A 9,029-nucleotide genomic window follows, 5' to 3' on the forward strand; every position below is an offset into this window, starting at 1 on the left:
AGTAAAGATATTTCCTCACCCACCTTGTCTCATATATAAAATAACATATTTACAAACATTTTAACTGTAAAGAATTCAAATGAATAGAAAACTTCCTTATCCAGGACAAATATAGTGCCTTTCCACACTATTCCCCGCATTTTGAAATAGCAACGTAGAGAGAATCATTTCAGTTCTACATTTTTCACCAGTAGGTGGTGCTCTCAATACTTTTTAATGTAAACCAAACTCCCTTGAAGACAGTTGTTTCAGTTTTAGTTTGTAAAGATGTTTTTGTCTGTTTATGTTGAGACAAACATTGGACATGTAAGATTATTACAATTTATATAATACTAATGTGGATACAGGGACCCCAAGTGGTACAATGGGTAAGACAGAATTTTTGATGAACCAGTTTTCAAATCCCCAAGTCAGAAGACAGTTTGAGTTGCTCTCTCAAGATAGCACCTGTGCAAGACACTAGAAAGGTAAGACAACCCCATCATTCTGATTGAGAGTAGCAGCTCTGAATATGAGCAATCACATGCAGATACATAGACTTGCACTCGCTAAGAGAAAGAAATGCTGGACTGTTTCTAGAAAGAATGGTCCCATCTCTTGTCATCCTCTGGGAACCTGTGAATGTTCAGGTCGTCATAAAAAATCATGGGTGACCAGATTTTGAACACTAAAACCTGGACATCAATCTTGGAAGTAAGGATGCTTTTTGAGGGAAACTTGTTCTAGGTATAGTACTTGGGAGCATTTTACAGCTGATGAGAAAATAATGTGTGGGGGGCACTGACTGGAAAGTAGGTTGCTTCATGGGGGATGCTCATTTCTCTCTATTCCCCGAAGTGAATTTCTTCTATCTTCTCTATTTGCCTCTTCTGCTCTTAACTTAATGCTGATTAGGTGCACAGATGTGCCAATTCCTCCCTCTCTACCAGTCTTTTCAATTCAACCACGTTATTTTAAAATGGTGAATGTAATGCATATGAATTTGAAGCAACTGGCAGAGAGTTGAGAGGCAGTGTTTGTTCACTTAGTATACATTCAGCTGGGTCAATAGTTAGTATTAACATGGGAATGGTGAAGGAATATCATAGGAGGAGAGAGGACGGAAAAGGGTAGAAGAAAGCTACAAGCGGAGGAGGCAGTAAGTGAAAAGTGCCCCAAACCAGACTCCTCTGTGTCTGTTCCTGGGACCTAGTGCCAAAATACACATAGTTCATTCCAAATTGCAGAGCCGGTCTCTTAATCAAGAACTGGCTCAATATAAAAACAACACAAAGCATATATTATGAGGGCTTCATTCCACCATGATGAACATACTCTACTCAGGACAATATGTACAGTACAAATGTGCACATTTCTTCTTCAACTGCTTTGTCATACCTGGCATGCTACAGCAATTTCACTAATAAAGGGTTTTCCAGACATCAGTTGAAGAGTTTTGTTTTGATTAATGTCCACATCTGCTTTACTGTCTGACAATGAGAATTCTATTATCTACATTATTTAATATTTCCTACATAATGGTAACCCTTACCCCGCCTATCTTTTCTGCAGGCTATCAGAATTCATTGGGTGACTTTTTATCCTCTCCTATTTATCCTCAGCTCTTTAGTCCCAGTACCAGTAACCTCATGATCCAAATGTCCAGATGAATTTTTCTATATAGGGTCCATATCAAAGCAAACAAGCAGCTAATACTCCTCATAGAAAAAGCTCATTTTTCAAATCTATGTTCCTTTCTTTAATAAACAATCTAAATCTTGCATTCAGATACTTGAATTAATGCATAAAAATAATGTAGGTATTAAGTGCTTATTTGAGCATCCAAATGCAGGATTTGGCCATTCTATTAAGATGCTCATGTTACCTGTGTTATTAATATATTTATTAATAATCTGACATATACATAGTATCCATTTGATTCACAACCAAGAACATCAAGTTGGAGTGGAGGGAAACAATCCCATATTTGAGACCTTCCTTCCAGATGATGTCATGGTATCCTCTCGCACTGAGGATTCCTCTCTGTGGGAGGGGACCCTCATTAGCAGGAAGAACCAAATAACAGTAACAGAAATATATTAGAAATATTATTAGAAATATACATAGTTGGATTTGTGATGACCAGAAGAACTGCATGGTGAATTGCCTACCTGGTGCAAAAGTTGCGGATCTCTCAAGACATCTAGACAGACTGATATGTAGTGCTAGAAAGGAGCTGGTGGTCATGGTACATGTAGATAACAATGACATAGGGAAAGGTAGGAGAGAGGTCCTTGAGGCCAAATTTAGGTTGCTAGGTCAGAGATTAAAGTTTAGGACCTCCATGCTACCATTCTCTGAAATGCTTCCAGTTCCACACGCAGAGCCACTTAGACAAGCAGAACTGCAGGTCTCAATGCATGGATGAGATGATGGTGTTTGGTGGAGGGATTTATGTTTATTTAGGAAATCATATCTCACCAATCTATTAAAATTCTCTGAGGATGCCAACAAGCATGTGGACAAAAGAGTGCCAGTTGATATAATGTACTTGGACTTTCAGAAAGCCTTTGACAAGGTCTCACACCACGACTCTTAAGAAAAGTATTGGGTCAGACCAATGGTCCAGCTAGACCAGTGTCCTGTCTTCTAACAGTGGCCAGTGCCAGACACTTCAGAAGGCATGAACAGAATAGGCCAATTATCAAGTGATCTATCCCCTGTGGTCCAGTTCCAGCTTCTGGCAGTCAGCGATTTAGGGAAACCCGGAGCATGGGGTTGCGTCCCTGACCATCTTGGCTAATAGTCATTGATGGACTAATCCTGCATGAATTTATCTAATTCTTTTTTTAACCTTGTTATGTTTTTGGTCTTCACAATAACCCTTGGCAACAAGTTCTGCAGTTTGACTGTGCATGTGAAGAAGTACTTCCATATATCTGTTTTAAACCTGTTGCCTATTAATTTCATTGGGTAATCCTTGGTTCTTCTATGATGCGGTAAATAACAATTCCCTATTCGCTTTTTCCACACCGTTCATGATTTTGTAGACCTCTATCAGATCCCCCCTTTAGTTGTCTCTTTTCTAATCTGAACAATCCCAATCTTTTTAATCTCTTCGCATATGAAAACTGTTCTTTACCCCAATCATTTTTGTTGCACTTCTCTGTACCTTTTCCAATTGCAATATATCTTTTTTTGAAATGGGGAGGCCAGAGCTGCATGTGGTGTTCAAGGTGTGGGCATAACATGGATTTATATAGTGGCATTATAATATTTTCTGTCTTATTATCTATCCCTTTCCTCACGGCTTGTAAAATTCTGTTAGCTTTCTTGACTTACCAGATGTTTTCAGAAAACTATCCATTATGACTCCAAGATCTCATTCTTAAGTAATAACAGCAAATTTAGACCCCAACATTTGGTATGTATAGTTGGGATTATTTTTTCCAGTGTGCATTACTTTGCACTTATCAACATTAAATTTCATCTGCCATTTTGTTGCCCAGTCACCCAGTTTTGTATGATCCATTTGTAACTCTTTGAAGTCAGTTTTGGACTTACCTATCATGACTAATTTAATATTGTCTGAAAACATTGTCACCTCACTGTTCACTCCCTTTTTCAGATCATTTATGAATATGTTGAACAGCACAGGTCTCAGTACAGACCCTTGGGAAACCCCGCCTATTTGCCTCTTTCTATTGTGAAAACTGATGATTTATTCCTACTCTTTGTTTCCAATCTTTGAACCAGTTACTAATCCATGAAAGGACCTTCTCTCTTATCCCATGTCTGCTTACTTTGCTTAACAGTTTTTGGTGTGGACCTTGTCAAAAACTTTCTGAAAGACCAAATACAACTGTATCAACTGGTGCACCCTTGTCCACATGCTTGTCGACACCCTCAAAGAATTCTAATAGATTGGTAAGACATGATTTCCCTTTACAAATGCTGTGTTGACTCTTTCCCAACATATCGTGTTCATCAATATGTCTGCTAAATCTGTTCTTTATTAGTTTCATTCAGTTTACCTGGTACTGAAATTTGGCTTACCAGTCTCAAATTGCCCGGATTGCCTCTGGTGCCTTTTTTAAAAATTGGCATTACTTTGCTATCCTCCATTAATCGGGTACAGAGGCTGATTTAAACGACAGGTTGCATACCACAGTTTCACTTTGTGTTTCTTATGTAGCATCATTTCATACCTTTCTTTCTTTATGGTCCTCTACTCACATATTTGTCTTTTTCCCCATCAAATGTTGTTAATTTTTTGCGTGTTTGTCATTTTTTCTTTGCTGTGCCTTCATGAGATCAGTGTGATCTTTCTCTCCATGTCACTCTCTCTTTTGCCTCTGAACTGTTGGATTAAGACTCTGCATGTAATGTTGATTTTCCGTGGGAGGGTTGGATTAGATCATTCAACATTTTTAATCAATCATCATTTCACTTGTTGATAGAACAAAGTGAGGGAGCTGAGCTATTTGAACCACAGACTGAATACACTATTTAACAGCTAATATTTGGTGAGAAGAATTACCAGAGTACCTAGTGCAGCCAGCCTTTTCCATCGACTCTCTTGCTTCTGTATTATTACATTTGTTTAGCCTAACTTGTAATAAGCACCAGGTCCATGGAGAATGAGGAGTACATTTTCAAAGAGCCTTGTGATGGGGTGTACTCCCCACACTGGCCCTGCAAGAGCTGCATTAGGCCAAGTGGGTCCAATAAACCAGTTAGGATACAAACAGGAGAGATTTAGGCTGGATGAAGCTAATTAGAAGGTGAGGGAATAGCCAGAACTTTTATAAAGCTAGGAGGCTGGAAATAGTGTGGGGAAGTAGCAGCGAGGAAACCTGCAGTTCCTCTCCCTGTGGTAAGGGAGAAGCACAGTAGGAAGACATCCACAGGTGAGAGCAGTAAGGTGGTGTAGATGCAGACCTTAACTGGTCACTACAGGGCCCTGAACTGGAATCTAAAGTACAAGGTGGGCCTGGGTTCCCCTACCAATCACTGCAGAGTGGTATTGCTAAGGGCTGTGGATATGAAGACTGATGGAGTCACTGTGAGAGTGACATAATCAGGACAGCAGATGTGAGGAACGCCTGATGCCGCTTATGGAAAGAGACTTTGAAAGACTCCCCCCGGAAGTGGAAACCACGTAGCAACCTGGCTGAAAGGCCGAGCCATGACGAGGCAGCAGGAGCTCCTGGAGCAAGAAAGGGACTGCAGACTGGGAGAGAGAGACAGAGGGCAACCGCAGGAAGGAGCGTCAGCCTCGCAGAGCTAATCCCCAGAACCGCCACAGGGCAGTGCCATCCAGTGCTGAGTACAGCACCCCATCACAATGTCTTAGCTTAACACCCAAGGGATAAAGAATAATAGGGAGGTGTTTGGGAGGGTCAGAAATGGTAGGAAAATATCACAGAGGGCTCAGAAATCAGAACAAAAGTCAAAGATATGCAAAGAGTTAATTTCTTGCTTTCTTGAAATCAAGTAGGGCCTCTGCACTCTGTTATAAGCACCTTTATCTTTCTTTGTATTAACCTCTGACTTTAAGGCTAGGAGCACATTATGTGTCTTCTACTGCACTCTACTGAAATAAAGAACAAAAAAGCAACCATAAATAAATATATTTGGACAGATTAAACCAGCTCATCCTGTCTTTTCTCAGAGGTGAATGGGAAGTCTATGTGAGGGAGATACCAAGTAAGATATGTGTCCAAAGCCCATGGGATCCCAGCTAGGCTATCATAACTCCAAAGGAGCTATTTGCGTTTACAACACATGGCTTAGGCACATATGAGTTCTTCCACCATCTATGTAATCATTGACAATCCATATGATTATTTAATAGATGGTGGTAGCGGAGGAGTTTTCAGACTTTTTAATGTCTATCAGCTTATTTTAATGAGATTTAGCAGCTGAAAATAAAGAGGACCAGAACTATGTGATCAACCAGTTGCTGTTTGGGACCCTCTGGAGAAGAGGAAGCTGACAAAAGTACAAGCAGAGCAGTGAAGCTCTGTAAGTAAAATTATGTACAGAGACATGGAGAGAAAGAGGAAAGAAACATACTTAGGCAAGAAAGGAGTCTCATAAGAAAAAATCTTTAAGTGATTCTAGCCTTTCAACAAGAACACATGAATTATTTACAAGCCTATTAAGGATCTAATGAGAAGTGAGGCTTGTTTTCCTTTAGGCTAGATTAGAAATTGCCAAGCAAGATACATTTAGGTAAACTGAAATGAAATTTGAATCCTCCTGAGCAAGTCTAAACAGTAAAGACATGATAGATTAATGGAGATTGATGATTACATCCAAAATAATGATGTAATGATCGTTTCTTAAGGATAAATGTGTGAAGTACAAAGTTGAGAATGAAGTAGAAGAGAGGCAGTTCTAGGTGCTGATAGGAAGGGATGTAATTAAGTGAAGAGTGCCCACCATGACAAGTAAGAGTATTGTATTCAAATCCTCTCTCTCACTCCTAGTTCTACAGTGAGGTGATTATTAACATAGAGATAATAAAGGGGAAGGCTTTAGGAAGTAATTTGAAGGTAGATCTCAACTATATATATTTTTATGGCCACGCAACATTATTCTCTCTAGTATCAATACACCTGTGAAAAGACTGAAAAGCTAGTTGATAAAACACTGAGTTATATAATAGACACTCTTCTTAGAACAGATGCATAAATACAGATGAGCACATGCTTTGGTATGTCAGAGGAATGTGATGCATATTAATAGTTTCTTTCCATTAAGGCAAAACTTGAACAACTTGTTGTTGAAAAGAACTCACCATACGATCATTCAGAAATCCATTGGCCAAGGTTTCAAAAGTAAATTGTGATTTGGGGCAAGTCAAATTTTGAGTGCTCAACTTGTGACACCTCCGAGGGGCTTGACATTCAGAAAGTGTTGAGAATCCACAGTCTGAAAATCAGACCCCTTAAAATAGGGCACTCAAAAACGGAGGCACTCAAAACCACTAGTCTCTTCTGAAAATCTTGGCCAGTGCTGTTGTTGTTTTGGTTTCATCAACAACGAGTTTGTCTGCAGTTTTAAGGAAAAAAATAAACTTCTGTGGTAGCTTTGATGTATGGGATAATGCCAGAGTAAAAACAAAAGAACACGGGAATCTGTTAAAACACAGCCCAGTGCCAATTATTTTTTTAGGCATTAATATTCAAAAGAAGCTGCCCAAAGAGGAGCTGGTCTCATGCATTCAGAGGCCTTGGCTACACTCGCTGCAAGTACTCCACCTCTCCGAGGGGAATAGCTTGCAGCGCTGCAGGCGCTGATTACACTGGCGCTTTACAGCGCTGCACTCGCTGCGCTCGGGGGGGTGTTTTTTCACACCCCTGAGCACAGCAAGTGCAGCACTGTGAATTGCCAGTGTAGCCAAGGCCAGAGATTCCAAGGCCAGAAGGGACCACTGTGATCATCTAATCTGACCTCCTGTGTAATGCAGGCAACAGAATCCCCCCCCCCCACACACACACCCACATACACATAAAGCAGTGTACAAACAATACAAACTACATTCTCAAATTACCCACTTGAGATAAGCAAGTATTATTATATAGATGCAGAAGCTGATACACAAAGAAGGAATGTGGTTTGCCCAATATCAGGCAGTAAGCCAGTGGCAGAGCTTAAAATAGAAGACAAGAGTTTCTGTCTTCCCATGTTTTGTTGAGACTACCAGAGCATGATGCCTCAGTATTCATAAATGTTGAAATAAAAGCAGCAGAAATTGCCAGTGTATTGTTCAGACCCCATTCTGTAGACAAGAGAAAGATTATGTTTCAGCTAAAATAAATCATACAGCAGAGCAGCCACCATATGGCCCCAGGTCTGGAGTAGCACTGGGTAGCTTTTAAAAAGATGGATTTCTCTGCTGCCTGGCTTACAATTTAATATATTATCTAAAATGGACCAACAAATGGGTCAGTTATGTGTCCTGGTTGAAGTTTAATAGTTGACTGTTTTATATATTTCTCAGTGCAAGACATCAAAACTAATGTGTAGTAAACGGGAATATTTAGGGTAATTTGGGAACAAATGCACCTGATATATGATTTTTTTTTAAAACACTTGTGATAATTGTAAAAATTGTCTTTGAAATGTTTGGATATATTGAAAGAGCATAATTTATCAGAAAGCATTCAGCATTCTTGAATCTTTGGGTGTTTGTGGGAACGGAATGCTTCGTGCTAAGAGGGATGGTGAGTAGAAGGAAATGGAAAGATGAAGAAAACTGGGAAATTTGTCGTGGTTCAAGTTGACACGCAGCAACAGCTAGAACAACAGAAAGCGTGTTAAGGGACTAACACCCCCAAATAAACATTTATTTTTGAAGGAAAAGCAAACATCCCAAAATGTTTTAACTAAGTTCATTACTGGCTCCAAAACCAATTCCACATAGAACTTAATAAATATCACTCCAAATCACACAAATAATTAGTGACATACATCCAAAACAAACCATATGCTTCCAAAATGTTACAAGGGAAATTTATTTTTTAATCCTACAATATTTATGAAGCCATTTCTACTGAAACTGCAGCTAGTATATATTCTATAACCATGTTACTGCTGCTTAACATAAAAATTCGGTAAGAAAATGTACTTCCAGTGCTGACCAATGTACCAATTTGTAAAATAAGTAAAATCTTCTGCCCCCGGAACATTTGCCCATTTCTAGAACTGGATCCAAACTAAAGCAAACCTCTTTGAATGTCAAATGATCGGTCACCTTCCCTTCAGTGCCACTGCCAAACCCCACTATTTTGTATTTTCACGCTGCCTTTGCAATTCTGGGTTCAGCTCAGGCTGAAATTATGGGAAAACTGTTATTGCACTATTTTTAGCCTATCCAGACTTGGGAAATAACTGGAATGTCTTGAGAGCCCATTCTGACAAGATTTCCAGGCAAATTTTTGAGTAGGTTCAGAGAAGCATTTGACTTTTTGGGTGTCTCTTATACAAACTCAAACTCCAAACTTTTTACATTTTCCCATCACTACCTGCTATACTAGGTT

Source organism: Chrysemys picta, chromosome 24 (genome assembly GCF_011386835.1).
Source record: "Chrysemys picta bellii isolate R12L10 chromosome 24, ASM1138683v2, whole genome shotgun sequence".
NCBI classification, from domain to species: Eukaryota; Metazoa; Chordata; order Testudines; family Emydidae; genus Chrysemys; species Chrysemys picta.